At 53.0% G+C, this 16,442-nt stretch overlaps 1 protein-coding gene across 1 annotated transcript in view; it reads right to left on the bottom strand.

The window, feature by feature from the left end:
• The window catches only part of TAOK3 (TAO kinase 3), a 216,539-nt gene extending 211,079 nt beyond the window's left edge, over positions 1-5,460 (bottom strand). The window contains exon 1 of the mRNA XM_004611070.2: positions 5,259-5,460. The gene's annotated coding sequence lies outside the window, so the exon portion shown is untranslated. The remainder of the gene's footprint in view (positions 1-5,258) is intronic.
• Between the last annotated feature and the right edge of the window lie 10,982 nt (positions 5,461-16,442).

The following is a 16,442-nucleotide window of genomic DNA, read 5'->3' on the forward strand; positions in this document are numbered from 1 at the left end:
GGGGTCTCACACGAGCAAGACTCATGCTCTTCTGCAGAACTATGTCTTTCTTGGGCCTAAAAATTTCCTGCAAAGGTTTAGAAGAGTCACAAAGCATGTTTAGATGATAATTTGCTTGCTTGCTTTTTAAGATTTTATTTATTTATTATTTTGCTTTTGGGGTCATACCTGGCGATGCTCAGGGGGTTACTCCTGGCTCTGCACTCAGGAATTACTCCTGGCATTGCTCAAGGGACCCTATGGGATGCCAGGGATGGAACCCAGGTTGGCCACAGGCAAGGCAAACCTCTACCTGCTGTACTATCCCTCCGGCCCTCTGCTTGCTTCCTGGCTCTTTTCTTTTAGAAGGGATGAAACAAAGACTTGAGGAAAGGGATAGAGGCTTTTAACTAAGACTCTAACGTAAAAGTACCAGTAGCTGGTTTTCATTCATTCTCCGACTACTGACAGCAACATATAGGAACACTGGCAAGCAATGAGAACTTCTATTCAGGCAGGCTTAAACTGGAAACCGAGTTAGCTATCAAGGTAGATTCTGATATTACAATGGCTTGGCTGTCTATGACCAAAGTGGTAAGGAAAGCGTAAAAACAGGTTATTGTATTTATGGGGCAGTACTGACATCCTGCTAAAAGACTAAGAAGAGTTTAAGAACTTCAAACCACGTGAACTTTCATTCTGTAGTTGCTAAAATCATTCGCGGTCTAGTGTAAGGCTCTTTCCATTATGGTTTTTAGTTAAGAGAGAAAAGAGGAAAAGAAAAGAAACAGTTTAGGGGCCAGAGCTGTAGCACAGCATATAAGGAGCTTGCTTGCTCATGGCCCACCCAGTTTGATCCCCAATATCCCAAGATCCCTGAGTACAGAGTCAGGAGTAACCTCTGAGTACCACCAGGTGTGGCCCCAAAACCAATATTCAAAACCAAACGAACAAACAAAAAGAGCATAGGGGCTGGAGAGATAGAACAACAGGTAAGGAACTTCCCTGGCACACAGTCAACCAGGGCTCAACCCCTGGCATCCTCCATGATCCCCCGAACCCCCAGGATACATCCCAGAGCACAAAGAAAGGAATAAGCCCTGAGCACTTCTAGGTGTGCAAACCCTCCCCCAACCCCCCCAAAAAAGAGAGAAACAGTTTAAATGAGCTTAGGTGTAATGACTTCATGTATTTGTAAGTTTCGTATAGCTTATCTTATGAAACAAATGAAAATAAATTCCCACAAAACACCTGCCTCCAAACTTCTCTGGAGGCACAAACATTTACAGGCCTTTCTATCAATAAACATTCTGTTACAATGAATTTCTCTTGTTCATCTTTGGATCAGTAACATAACGTAATGTGGTTAAAATGACTGCCTTAGTAATCACTCAGGGGAATATCACCACACTTTCTTTTTTGACAAATAAATTTAATGTTTTAGCTTCAGAAATGACCTATCAGAGAGCTAGCACAGTGGGCGACATGCTTGCCTTGCACGAGGCAGACCTTCACTCCATCCTGGTACCCAATATGGGTACCCCGACCTCAGTCAGGAGTGATTCCCTGAACTCAGAGCCAGAAGGAAGCCCTGAGCACAGCTGGGTGTGGTCCCGAAGCCCAAAAAAGAAAAAGGAAAAGAAATCACAAGACAGAAATGAGCTAAAAGTATGATGAAAGAGCTTTATACGCTCAAATGTTCCTGCCACATTGTAAATTTATTGATTAGATTCCTAATCTTTCCATAGCCTATTTCATATGTTACGTATGTAACAGTCCTATTTGATCTTAATTCTGCTTAAATTGTAGTGTGCTGTCACCGTTACACCAAGAGTAGCACACCACATTTGAATGGGTTTAAAGTAGAAGGCGATCAATCTTAGGGGGAAATGCATTTATACAGATACATAAGCTCACAAGGCTCCACCTTTAACATGTTACTAATCTCTTACAGAAGGGCTTAACGGCTCCTAGGTGAAATACAACAATCTCCACACACTTTCCTCCAAGAAACTTTCTTGTCTCATATTTAGCGGATTATTCATAACACTGTTCACTGTTATCACTGTTATCCCGTTGTCCATCAACTTACTCGAGCGGGCACCAGTAACGTCTCTATTACACTCAGCCCTGAGATTTTAGCAGCCTCTCCTTACTCGTCTTTCCCAACAATTGGAGGCTCTTCAGGGTCAGGGGAATGAGACCGATTGTTACTGTTTTTGGCATATCAAATACGTCACGGGTAGCTTGCTAGGCTCTGCTGTGCGGGTGGGATACTCTCGGTAGTTTGCCGGGCTCTCCGAGAGGAATCATAATGCATTATCCTTGATGGGCCTTATCTGTATTCAAAATAAATTATTTCGGTTCTGCTTTGGGGGGAGGGGCTGGGGTTCAGGATGGAAATAATGGTGGTGGGGAGATGTAATGGTGGTGGGATTGGTGTTCGATTCATTAAATGTAATGAAATCTGGTGAACTTTATAAAAATTAAATAAAAAATTGTACTGTGCTATATAAAGAAATTGAATGTAAAAATACTATATATTCAAATTTTTACATATTAAATCACAATGTGTTATTTGGGCGGGATTTGGGCTACATACACCCAGCAGTGCTCCTGGCTCTGCACTCAAGGATCAGTGGAAGGGCGGGGCTGAGAGGCCTCCTCTGGTGCTAGAAATAGAACCCGGGTCAGCCAAGGTTAAGGCCAGTGCCTTCCCCTCTGTACTATCTCCCTGGCCCATTTTACATTTTGAACTTGTCTTTGCAGTGGTTAACCCTCTCTTCTCCATTCCGGACCGCTCTTTTCCACCTCTGCTTCTGTTATTTCTTATTCTAAAATGGGCTCTCTTAGCTTGATTGTGTAAATCAGTCATCCTATTGCTCATCGATTTGCTCAGGTGGGCTCCAGTAACGTCTCCATTGTGAGACTTGTTACTGTCTTTGGCATATTGAATACGCACCACGGGTAGCTTGCCAGGCTCTGCCGCTCTTCTCCATAACTTCTATTTTTTTTTGGGGGGTGCTGTTAAAATTGGTGATTTTTTTTTCTTTTTTGCTTTTGGAGTCACACCCAACGATACTCAGGGGCTAGTCTCAGCTGTGCGCTCAGAAATTACTCCTGGTGGTGCTCAGGGGGCTGTATGGGACGCTGGGGACTGAACCCGTGTTGGCCACATGCAAGGCAAATGCCTGACGCACTGTGCTATCGCGCCAGCCCCTGCTGGTATTTCTATAACTATGTTTAGCCCCCCCCTCTGAAGCAACATAAGTAATGGCCTGTATGGGGGAATAAACACAAGCTTCAGAGAAGACACATGTGTCCTCCACCTATCAGTCTGTTGAAAACGACTTCAGGAATTTTTGTATTGGATAGGCAATTCTATTGGGAACTTCTACGTTGTGTTTCTGAGAAAATTCAGCATCTCTTCTTAGATTATGCTGGCCATCACTATACTAGGGCAAGACAGCTCTTAAATCTGAAACATCTAAATAACTGGGAGATAAGATAGCAGTCACCTTCTCCCCCAAACCATCACTTTTAACATGCAGAAGTGATGAATGAAGAGAGAGAGAGAGAGAGAGAGAGAGAGAGAGAGAGAGAGAGAGAGAGAGAGAGAGAGAGAGAGAGAAGGGGGAAATAGAGAAAAGAAGGGGTACGGAGAAGCAATGCAAAGGGGAAAAAAAAGAGAGAGAGATTAAAACATTGAAATGCAAAATTGCTGAGTACAACCATAACAAAACCTGTGCCCAGCAAAGAAGATTTGAGAGGTATTCAGGGCAGCATTAACATATCCGGAAGTACTGAGACCCATCCTAGCCGTTCTCACCGAGTGAAAGCCTGAAAGCCGACGCCCACCCATCCGCTGTCAGTTTCAGCTTTGAAATAAACGCACCCGGGGGCTAGAGAGAGAGAGAAAGAGAGAGAGAGAAAGAGAGAGAGAGCACCGCCGGCCTTGCAAGCAACCCACCGGGTTCGATTCACCCCCATCAGTACGGTCCCTTGGGCACCGCCAGGAGTGATTCCCTGGGTGCTGAGCCAGGAGTCAGCCCTGAGCATCCAGGTGTAGCCCCGAAACGAAAAATACATGAAGTCTGGGGAGACAGAGGGAGAGAGGGAGAGAAGCGGGGGGAGGAGAGAAAGGGATAGATAGAATGAGAGGGAGAGAGAGAGAGAGAGAGGGAGGAGAGAGAGAAAGAGAAGGAGAGGGAGAGAAGGAGGGAGGGAGAAATAGGAGAGGGAGAGGAGGGAGGGAGAGAGAATGAGTGAGAGAGAGTTAGAGTTTCTGGGTTAAACAGGCTGCTCGCGCCTTCGCCGTTCCTGGCATCCTGCCGGCCGGCGGCACGGGAGCCCCGGGAGGGCACACGCTGCAGCGGGCGCCCCGACAGCTCTCGGCAGGACCCCGCGGGACCCCGCGCCCCGCGACGGCCCGAGCGCGCCCGCAGCCCCTAACCCCGCGCGGTCAACCCCGACGCCGCCGCGGCCGGGCGGGGAAAAGTTTCGCAGCTCCCGGGCGGAGCGGCGGGGCGAGGCGGGGGCGCGTCCCGCGGGGGCCCGGGCTGGGGGGGGGGGCGGGGAGGGGGTGGCCCGCGCGTGCCCCCCGCGCGCTCGCCCCGGGCTCCGGCCCCCCCAGCCCCGAGGGCGCGTTACATAATCCCCGCGCCCCAGCCGGCCCCGGAGGCACCGGGCCGGCCACTCCCCGCACGCCCGCGCCCCCGCTCCCCTCTCGGGGGTCCCTCCCTTCACACCCCCGCCCCGGCTCGGGGTGAGGGGTCCCTCGTGCAGACCCGGCCGATTCGGCACCACGGCGGGGACCCCGACCCGGGCTGTCCCGGCGCCTCTTGAGATCCCCCCTGATGTGTCCCCCCCCGGGGGTCCCGCAACCTGGCAGTCCCCCTGTCCCGGCCCCTCTCGGAGCCCCCCGACGCCGTCCTGACCCCTCTCGGGGGTAATGGGGGAGGTCTCCTTTCCTCGGACCCGCTGTCCCAGCCCCTCTCGGGGGTCCCTCCGTGTCAGACCTCAGCGCCGGCCCCTCTCGGGGTCCCCTCCCTTTACACTCCCCGTCCCAGCCCTGCCGCCTCCAAGCGGACCGGCCGTGCGACCCTCCCGGGGTCGCGCCTCTTGCAAGTCCCAAGTCCTGTCGGGGTCCCCCGGCCCGGCCCGTCGGCGCGGGCCCCCTCGGGGTGTCGGGTGCAGCCCGGCACAGGCGCTCCCGGAGCCCCCCTCGGTCGGCGCGGGGTCCCCCGGCCCCGGCGGCCGCTGTCACCACTCGCTCTCACCTCGCGCCCGCTGTCACGGCCAGCGCGGGGCCCGGCGCCGCCGCGTCCCCTCGCACACTTGCTCCCGAGTCGCTCCCGCGCCGGCCCGGGCCACGCGGCGCCCCGTCCGCCTCGTCCGCGCCGCGTCCCGCACTCGGAGGCAGCAGCCCGAGCGCCTCCCGGACCCTCCCGCGGCCGCCGCTGCTGCTGTCCGAGGTGCGGCTCCGGCCAGGGGTGGCCAATCGCACCCGACTGCGCCGAGCGCGCCCCGCCCCGGCCCGCCCGCCCCCCGGGCCCGGCCACGCCCCCAGCCCGGCTCCGATAGGCTCTCAACTCGCCTCCCCTGATCGCCGGGGCCCGGCCCGGGGCCGGATATAGGCCTTCGATTGGGTGCGCCTGCGAGACCCGGCGCTCGATGGCGCCCGCGGATTGGCGGAGAGGCGGGGGGGTGGGGCGGGGCGGGGGCGTGGCCTCCTCCGACGCGGAAGCGCCTGCAGTTTCAGTTACCCGCGGCCCGCCTGGGGTGCGGTCCTTCTTGTTTGTCCTGTGCTCGGGTCAAAGTTCGTGGCACTCCTCTCTCGGAGCCTTGACTTTTTTTTTTTTTTTTTTTGGTGGACTCCCAGAGGCCGTTTCTGGACTGCCCAGGACCACCGTGATAGAGCCTTTGGGGGGAAGCGCCCATTCTTCCGCTTGAACTTGCCCAGCTTTAGCGAAGTGATTCTGCTGTCAATTAATGTAGCATTCGTTTGCTCGGCCCCGTAAATGTTTCCTGGACCTCAGCTTTGGTATCTTGGGCTAGGGAGTTGTCTTTCCTTGCATTGCGGTGAGCGAGAGGTCAGGTGAAGGCTGTCCGGGTTGCGAGGGGAGGGGTTCGGGAGGGGGAATATCTGCTAACACTGGGCGAAACTTTTTGCACAACGAAGCATTCCACACTGATATGGACAAAGCTTTAGCGAGACGCAGCTTGGGGGAGTTGATTTAGAAGGACCGTAGGGAGGAGCGGCCACACTGTAGTAGAGGATCCGTCGTTAGCCTTAACGAGGACTCGGGAAGCCTACTCAACCTTTTCCAGGCTCTCCTGGGTGGTTTTGTTGTGAAAGTCTGAGCTTTGACCTGGGTGAAACCTGTGATAACGAGAACCACCTTGACCCAAGCTGAGTGTCGGCCCCCGGGGGGAAAGTGCATCGCACGAGTCACTCAGAGCCCTGATGTATTTGTGAAACTGCTTAGGGTTGGCATTGAAACCGCTGCCCTAACCCTGAAATCAATAGAACTTTGACACTGTAGCACTTGATGAAGAAATTGTTTCATTTTAGGAATGCGTTACATTTTTAAAAAATATTTAATCTCTAAGGACCCCCTGCTCCCACTCCCTTCCTGTAGCCATTGATGTTGGTATGAGGGGGTGAGGGGTGGGTATGTCCCCATTGGACACAACCCCAGGATAGCATATGGGCTTGTGGTGTTGGCACACAGCGCAGTGCTCCCTGAGGCTGGCACTCTCAGTGGCTGGGCTGGAACTCTTAGTTGAGGCAAACAAGTTATGACTGTGTCGCTCACCTGCGGTTTACTACAGTGCTCACACATGCTCTCCTGGAGAGATACTTCCCACCTGTGGCGTTCACACGATTTGAGATGCTTGGGAAGGTGCCGGGGGTTGCAAACAGCAGAGCTGCCAGGCTGCCCGGATTGCACGGGCACATGTGGGGCACCAGTGATTTGAACTCAAAACCGTATGTTTGTAAGGAAGATGCTCTAAGCCATTGCGTTATTCTTCTGGGGCCCCAGGAACACACATATTTGCAGAAAACTTCACGCATGTAACACGAGCTCTCTACCATTTAGCTATAGTACTGGACCCAGAAACACTTTTCGGGGGCGTATCTGCTGATCCCTACTCCTGCAGGTGCTCTGGGGACCATGTGGTGCTGGGGTTCTAGCTGGGGCCTCTGCAGCCTGTTGAGCTGTCACTTTGAGGAGAGCATGTTTTTAAACCTAAGTGGGTTTTTTTTATTTGTTTGTTTTGCATTTTGGGTCACCCCCAGCGATACGCAGGGGTTACTCCTGCCTCTGCGCTCAGGAATTACTCCTGGCAGCACTTGGGGGACCCTAGGGGATGCTGGGAATCGAACCTGGGTCGACCGCGTGCAAGACAAACGCCCTACCCACTGTGCTATCCCTCCAGCCCCTTAAATTTAAGTTTTGTCAGATGTATGTAGGCCTTATCTCCCAGAAATTCCCTATTCACGGTGTGTATGTGTGTATGTGTATATGTGTGTGAGTGTGTGTATATGTGTGTGAATGTGTGTGTATGTGTGTGTGTATGGTGCCAAGATTCAAAGCCATGGTCTCAAACATGTGAGGCATGCACTTTCCCACTGACCCATTCACTTTTAGTTTTCTCGTGTGTGTTTTGGGAGGCCACACCCAACAGTACTCAGGGCTTACTCCTGGATCTGTGCTCAGAGATCACGCCTAGTAGTGCTCGAGGGACCATAGGTGGTGCTGAGGACCTAACCTAGGTCTACCGCCCTCAGGGCCAGCTCCCTGCATGCTGCACTATCTCCCCAGCCCTGATCCATCATCTTAAAAACAAAAAGAAAAACACCATCATATTTGTTTATGTTCTAAACACTGGGCTAATGTTTTTTTTTTTTTTTTGGGGGGGGTCTCACCTGGCGATGTGCTTAGGGGTTACTCCTGGCTCTACGCTCAGGTACCACTCTTGGCGGTGCTCAGGGGACCCTATGGGATGCATGGGGATCGAACCTGGGTCGGCCACATACAAGGAAAATGCTCTCCCCGCTGTGCTATCGCTCCAATCCAGGGCTGATGTTTTGAGTATCAGGGAATGCAGAGAGGCCTGTGGCACTGGGACCAGCCTTCACATGAGAGCTGAAGCAGCAGGCTCCTGAGCACTGTGATGGCCATCTCAGGAAGTGAGCCAGAGAGAATTTCAAGGTTATGGAACTTGTTTTTAGGGTTTTCTTGTTTTTTTTTTCTTTTTGGGTCACACCTGGCTCTGCACTCAGTAACCACCCCTGGCAGTGCTCAGGGGACTGTATGGGATGCTGGGGATCAAATCCGGGTTGGCTGCGTGCAAGGCAAATGCCCTACCCGCTGTGCTATTGCTACAGCCCTGGAACTTGTTTTTGAAGAAACTTGATTTTTCAGGCCTAGGAGATTAAAAAGCTAGAATGGCTAGAAAAAAAGTGTTGAAAGAATTTTTTGTTTGTTTTTCTAGGTCTCCCCATAAAATAGTGCTCTCACCTATGGACCCCCAGGAAATTTCTTTTTGTTTTTGGCTTTTTGGGTCACACCCAGCAATGCTCAGGGGTTGCTCAGGGAACTCTATGGGATGCTGGGAATCGAACCCGGGTCGGCTCATGCAAGGCAAATACCCTACCCGCTGTACTATGGCTTCAGTATTACCAGGCTTCCTGCCTCCCCACCCCTCCCAAGAAATTTCAAGGAGGCCACAGGTGAAAGAAAACCATGAAATTTCAAGGAGGCCACAGCACAAGATGAGAGGGAGCCCAGGAAGGAAAGAAAGTCAGCAATGAAAAGTTTGAGAAATGCTGTTCTAGTGTATTTGTTGAGAACTCATTCCGCAGCCAGAGAGCTAGTACAGCCGGGAAGGAATTGCTTTGCATGTGTCCCGAGCCTGGTGCAATCCCCGGCACCAGATGGGGTCCCCCAAGTATCCTCAGGAGTGATCCCTGTGCACAGAACCAGGAGCAATCCATGAGCACCTCTGGGAGTGACCCCTCAGACAAATAGAACTCATTCGGGGGCAGAGTCAGCGTACAGTGGCAGGGCGTTTGCCTTGCACGCGCTTGACCTGGGTTCTACCCCCAGCATCCCGTATAGTCCCTTGAGTACCAGGAGTGATTCCTGAGTGCAGAGCCAGGAGTAACCCCTGAACATCATCACCAGGAGTGGCCCCAAAAGCCAAAAAGAAAAAAAATAAATACCCAAAACTCCTCAAAAACCAGAACCCATTCAAATACCCAAAACTTCTCAAAAACCAGAACCCACTCAAAGGGCTAGGGTGCAAGCTCTAAATGTTGGAAGCGTGGGTTCAATCCCTGACACCATAGGGCCACCCGAACACTCCAGGAAACAGGCCCCAGAACACTGCCAGGGATGGCCCACGTGAACTCACTGCCACTGTCACTGTTATCCCGTTGCTCACCGATTAGCTAGAGCGGGCACCAGTAACGTCTCCATTGTGAGACTTGTTGTTCCTGCTTTTGGCATATTGACTATGCCACGGGGAGCTTGCCAGGTTCTGTCGTGCTGGTGAGATACTCTCAGTAGCTTGCCGGGCTCTCCGAGAGGGGCGGAGGAATTGAAACCAGGTCGGGCGGCCACATGCAAGGTGAATGCCCTACCTGCTGTGCTATCGCTTCAGCCCAAGCGGACTCAATTGTTCTGTCTTGCATCAGCAAAGTGGCTTAAAGAAATGAAGGAAGTCGCTACTCTCCAGGTATTCACTTATGGTAATTCATATTTAAAAATTTGATTTTCCTTCTTGAGACCAAGGTTAATGAATGGCCATAAACAGATGTCATTTGTTTTTTATGTGTTGGGGCCACACCCAGCAGTACTTGAGGACCACATAGGTTGATCCTGCACTTCCTGCATGCAAAGCATCCACACAGTCAGCTGGTGGAGATAGATCTCTCTAGCCTCAGGAGGTATTATTTGCAGTCAGGAAGAGAGAAATAAGACTAAGAGGTTAAAAACCTCAGAACCTTGGGGCTGGAGCGATAGCACAGCGGGGAGGGAGTTTGCCTTGCACACGGCCAACCTGGGTTCGATTCCCAGCATCCCATAGGGTCCCCTGAGCACGGCCAGGAGTAATTCCTGAGTGCAGAGCCAGGAGTAACACCTGTGCATCGCCAAGTGTGACCCAAAAAAGCAAAAAAAACAAAACAAAACAAAACAAAAACCTCAGAACCTTGAAGTTTTACCCCTCATATGGTCCCCTGAGCCCTGCCAAAAGTGATCCCTGAGGGGCCTGAGATAGTACAGTGGGTAAGGCCCTTGCCTTGCATGCAGCAGACCCTGATTCAATCCCCGGCACCCCTGTTGTTCCTCTGAGTCTCTCAGGAGAGAAGCCCTGAGCCAGAGTAAGCCTGCAGCACCACTGAGTGTGGCCACAAAACAAAATCTCAGGATCTTATAGGGAGGAGAAGGATGAAATAGAGTGAAAGGGAAGGGAAGAAGAGATAGATGAGGAGCAACATATGGGGATGGGATCACGGGGACCCAGGCACATCGTGGGGTTAAGAAATGACAGAGCCAGGGCTGTAAAGATAGCACAGCGGGGAGGGTGTTTGCCTTGCATGCGGCGGACCCAGGTTCGAATCCCAGCATCCCATATGGTCCCCTGAGTACCGCCAGGAGTAATTCCTGAGTGCAGAGCCAGGAGTAACCCCTGTGCATTGCTGGGTGTGACCCAAAAAGCAAAATAAAAAAAAAAAAAAGAAATGACAGCGCTGAATATCCAAACCCCAGGGTCAACAACACTGAAATCACCCAAAATTAATAACCAAACTTAAAAGGTCACATTAGCAGGCTGGGGCTGGCGGGGGGAGGGGGCAGCAAGTAGGAGAGGGACCCTATGGACGTTGGTGGAGGAAAGTTGACATTTTGGTGGCAAGACTGGTAGGTCAAAAACCATCTATAAATAACTTTATAATTTTGGTCGTTTTAATAAAATAAAATGAGGGGATCTCAGGGTCTTTAAAAACCATATAGTAATAAAGTGAGCTCATTAGGAAAACTCATTTTAGACATCCCAAATCTGGTGCCATTGGCCCAGCTTGATAGACTCATGCTTAAATCTCAGAAGAGGGGCTGGAGCGATAGCACAGCAGGGTGTAGGGCATTTGCCTTGTACGTGGCCGACCCGGGTTCAAATTCCCAGCATCCCATAGGGTCCCCTGAGCACCGCCAGGAGTCATTCCTGAGTGCATGAGCCAGGAATAACCTTTGTGTATCCCCAGGTGTGACCCAAGAAGCAAAAAACACAAACAAACAAACAAAAATCTCAGGAGAGCTCAACAAAACGCCTAAACTCACAGGTGCCCTGGTGTGCCGGCTAAAAACGCTGGGTTCCCTGTTGAAGTCGGCAGCCACACACACACCTTCACGGGTGCCACCATGCCAAGGGACCACCTCCACTAAGCTCTGCAGAGATACCGACCCACCCAAAACTCCAGGTACAGTGCTCTTTAAGGTGAGAACTTTGGGAACTTCTCAGAGTGGGTACAGGCAGCCTCCCGCCTTCTACCTCGGGAAGTCCTGGCACCCTTACCCACTTCCCACAATGGCTGGCTGCCAACTCATGTCAATGCATGACCACTTCTGGAGCAATACTTCCCAATTCTACACCGCTCCTTCACCTTTTTTTAAAAAAAATTTTTCTTTTTGGGGGGGCTGGAGTGATAGCACAGAGGGTAGGGTGTTTGCCTTGCATGCGGCCGACCGGGTTCGATTCCCAGCATCCCATATGGTCCCCTGAGCACCGCCAGGAGTAATTCCTGAGTGCATGAGCCAGGAGTAACCCCTGTGCATTGCCAGGTGTGACCCAAAAAGAAAAAAAAAAGAGCCCAGAGTGTTTGGGGGCTTGTTTAAAGTAACCCCTCAGCGCTGGGGAGATGGCTCCGAGGGCTGGAGCACCTGCTTTGCTGTGAGAGTCCCTGGGTTTGACCCCCTGGGACAGCGGGGCACACACACACACACACACACACACACACACACACCACCTTCACCCCCGCCCTGGAGTTGTGATAAAGTAAAATGATAAAAGTAGGGGCTGGAGTGACTGGAGTGATAGCGCAGTAGGTAGGGCGTTTGCTCTGTATGCGACTAACCTGGGTTCGACTCCCATCATCCCATATGGTCCCCTGAGCATGGCCAGGGGTCATTCCTGAGTGCAGAGTAATGGGGAAAAAAAAAAGAAAACTCAAGTCATATTTTTGTTTTCATTGTGAAAAAAATTTTTTTTTTCTTTTTGGGTCACACCCAGTGATGCACAGGGGTTCCTCCTGGCTCTGCACTCAGGAATCACTCCTGGCGGTGCTTGAGAGACCACATGGGATGCTGGGATTCGAACCCGGGTCAGCCGCGTGCCAGGCAAGCGCCCTCCCCACTGTGCTATGGCTCCAGCTGCCATTTCTTCATTTCAATGTTGTCTACTTCATTGGCCAGGCCGGTCTCACTAGCATCCCCGGCGTCTGGATAAAGGTGGGGAAGAGGGTTTGCTAAAATCCCGATTCACTGAATTAGTGTCGCCTGGCCGTTACTTAAACGTCTGTGAATGGGATTTGTACTCAAGACGGAATCTCGTGTAGTCAGGGGGAGAGGTGGCAGACAGGGGCCAAGGGCTTGCTTCCCTTGAGCCGGGAAGCCCATACATAGCAACGGTCAGGGGGCCGCAGCGATAGTACAGCGGGCAGGGCGTTTGCCTGCACGCTGACGTTTGCCTGCACGCCGACCCGTGTTTGACCCCTGGCACCCCATCTCCATGTGGTCCCCCAAGACGGCCAGGAGTAAGCCCTGAGCACCGTTGTGACCGCAAAACAGAGCAAGGAAACAGTGATGGTCAGACAGCTGGGGTCAAGGCCGGTACTCGGGCCAACTGCAGGAGTTACAAGCCTCGCCCTCTCCTCCCCCGGCGCCTCCTAGAGCCTGACACCCACTGGCACCGTGCCATCCTGCGGCCTCTGCTCTTGGGGACCAAGGCACCCTCCCCAGAGAGGCCTTTGTCCTTCAGGGCACCACTAAGAGCCAGCCCAAGAACCCTGATCATCACAGCAACCACCAGGAAGGCAAAGGGAACCATGGAATAGTAGCACTGGAGCACTGTGGCACTGTCGTCCCGTTGTTCATTGATTTGCTCGATCGGACACCAGTAACGTCTCCATTGTGAGACTTGTTGTTACTGTTTTTGGCATGTCAAATACGCCACGGGTAGCTTGCCCGGCTCTGCTGTGCGGGCGGGATACTCTCGGTAGCTTGCCGGGCTCTCCAAAAGGGGCAGAGGAAAGAGGAATCGAACCCGGGTCGGCCACATGCAAGGCAAACGCCCTACCCGCTGTGCTGTCTCTCCAGTCCCATGGAATAGTAATGGGGAAAAAAAAAGAACCCAAGTCATATTTTGTTTTCACTGTGAAAAAAAAAATTTTTTTTTTTTTTTGCTTTTTGGGTCACACCCAGTGATGCTCAGGGGTTCCTCCTGGCTCTGCACTCAGGAATTACTCCTGGCGGTGCTTGGAGGACCATATGGGATGCCGGGGATTCAACCGGGGTCGCCCGGGTACAAGGCAAACCCTCTCCCCACTGGACTATCACTCTGGCCTCGCACTGTGAAAACATTCTAAGGGGGGCCCTGCAGATATGCTTGTGCCCCAAAGATTAGCGAATCAGAATGAGGTCCACGGCTCGATGGGCACCTGGGTTAGATCCACCAGTGCCTCAAAACAAACAAACAAAAAAATCAAAGATTCCGAGCACACATTTCACAGCAGATTTAAGGAGCGCTCCAGGTCACACCATAGGGCTGAGGGTTACTTTTATCATTTTACTTTATCACAGCTCCTGGGCGGGGGTGAAGGTGGTGTGTGTATGTGTGTGTGTGTGTGTGTGTGTGTATGCGCGCGAGCACCACGCTGTCGCAGGGGGTCAAACCCAGGGACTCTGGCAAGCAAAGCAGTTGCTCCAGCCTTCAGAGCCATCTCCCCAACGCTGAGGGGTTACTTTGGACAAGCCCCCAAACACTCTGGGCCCTTTTTTAAATTTTTTTGCTTTTTGGGTCACACCCGGCAATGCACAGGGGTTACTCCTGGCTCTGCACTCAGAAATTACTCCTGGCGGTGCTTGGGGACCCTATGGGATGCTGGGAATCGAACCTGGGTTGGCTGCATGCAAGGCAAATGCCCTCCCCGCTGTGCTATTGCTCCAGCTCCTTAAAAAAATTTTTTTTTTCACTCTGAGCTCTTTTATCTCTTTCTTGCTGCACACACCTGGGCACGACCCCCCACCCTCCCACCCCCCACCACATTTGTTCCCAAGGCCTTGTCCCTGTCCTTGCAGAGGGAAGCAGTCATGAACTAAGGCAGAAATTCACCTTCTTTTTTCCCACCGTGCATACAGCACCTTGGTTCCATTCGCCTAAGGAGCTTCCTGGAGGCAGATGCCCCATTTGCTCAGTGGAGAGTTACTTAGCACTTGACTGCACGAAAACTGCCTTTTAGTTTTTTTTGTTTTTTGGGCAATACCTGGTGGTGTTCAGGAAGGTTTTTATTTATTTATTTATTTATTTATTTATTTATTTATTATTTTTTTGTGGATCAAAGCTCAGGATCACTCCTTTGGATGAGGACTCCAGACCTCCTGCAAATTATGAGCCATAGATGATCACTCTCTCCTGCTGTGGGGTTTGCCCCCCCAAAACAAAGCAAATCCATATTCGAAGGAATAAGAGGTAACCGGACTACAGAGTGGGCTGGGTCTGAAGCCCTAACAAGCCCAATAGCACCTGCGATGGATCAGTCTCGGGCCACAGCTGATATGCCCAGGGCTTACTCCTGGCTCTGTGCTCAGGGATCACTCTTGGAGGTGTTCAGGGACCCTCCAGGGTGCTGGGGGTCAAACTGGTGTCGGCCTGGTAAAACGCAACTGCCCTGGCTATTTTATCTCTACGGCTCATCATTTACAATTTTTATCTTATTTTTAAATTTTTAGCTTTTTGGGTCACACCTGGTGATGCACAGGGGTTACTCCTGCCTCTTCACTCAGGATTTACTCCTGGTGGTGCTCGGGGGACCATATGGGCTGCTGGGAATCTGAACCCAGGTTGGTGCAAGGCAAACACCCTACATGCTGTGCTATCGCATCGCTCTAGTCCTTCACCATTTAAAAATGTTAATTAGGGCCAGAGCGATAGCACAGCGGGGAGGGCGTTTGCCTTGCACGCGGCCGACCCGGGTTCTAATCCCAGCATCCCATATGGTCCCCTGAGCACCGCCAGGGGTAATTCCTGAGTGCAGAGCCAGGAGTGACCCCTGTGCATCATCAAGTGTGACCCAAAACGAAAAAATAAAAGTTTAATTAGGGGCTGGAGCGATAGCACAGCGGGTAGGGCGTTTGCCTTGCACACAGGCGACCCAGGTTCGATCTCCAGCATCCCATATGGTCCCCTGAGCACTACCATGAGTAATTTCTGAGCGCATGAGCCAGAAGTAACCCTGTGCATCGCCGGGTGTGACCCAAAAAGCAAAAAAAAAAAAAAAAAAAGAAAGAAATGTTTTAAATTAATTTTGTGTTTCCTCTTTTCTTTTTTGGTTTAGACACACACCCACCCAATGAGTGATGCTCAGGACTTATTCCTGGAGGTGCTTGTTGCTTGGGGTGCTGGGGATTGAACACGGGTCGGGCGGGTGCCAGGCAAACGCCCTAGCCGCTGTAATATCGTTCACCTTTTTCAAAAAGGCAAGTGACCACTCGTGTCGCCTGCAAGAGGGGCAGGCCCTGTGGACAGGGTAGACCCACCGAGCAGAAAGGACCGCGCGGACGGGGAGAATCCCCTTTCGGAGGCACTTGCAGCATCCTGGTCTTTGCAGCCTGGGGGAAGGGCTGGGCTCCGTCCCGCCGGGCTGCTCCAGACCCACGCAAGGCCCAGGCTGCCTTTCTGGGGGGGGGCGGGAGGAGGGAGCGGCTCAGCGGCTTCCACCCGCGGCGCTGCACACCTGCAAGGACCCTTCACGCCCTCTGCCTCGGAGGACGCGCCGGCCGCGCCGCGGGTTTCGGCTCCAGGCGCCGCCTGGCGGCCGTTTCCGGAAGTTCTCCGCTAGAGCCGCGGGGTCCTCGCCGCGGGGGTCCTCGCCGCGACCGGGGCTGCCCAAAGATCTGCCTGTCCCGAAAGGGCGCGCCCTCCTCCGCCCCGTCAGCCAGCCAGTCAAGAGGGCCAAGGACGGCGACGCAGGAGCGGGCTGCGAGGCGGCGAAGAGGCGGTGGCGCTCGGGCGGCTGCGACCCTCCCTCCGGGCGCCGCGGGGTCGGGCGCGCGGCGGGCAGCCCACGACCCGGAAGTGGCCGGCGGCGCGAGGCCCCCGTTGCCGAGCGCGGGCGCGAGGGGGGCGGAGCTTGGCGGCGGCGGCGGCGGCGGCGGCGGCGGCGGCGGGGAGGGGGACCC

This window comes from Sorex araneus, chromosome 9, assembly GCF_027595985.1.
Source record: "Sorex araneus isolate mSorAra2 chromosome 9, mSorAra2.pri, whole genome shotgun sequence".
In the NCBI taxonomy this organism is placed as follows: Eukaryota; Metazoa; Chordata; class Mammalia; order Eulipotyphla; family Soricidae; genus Sorex; species Sorex araneus.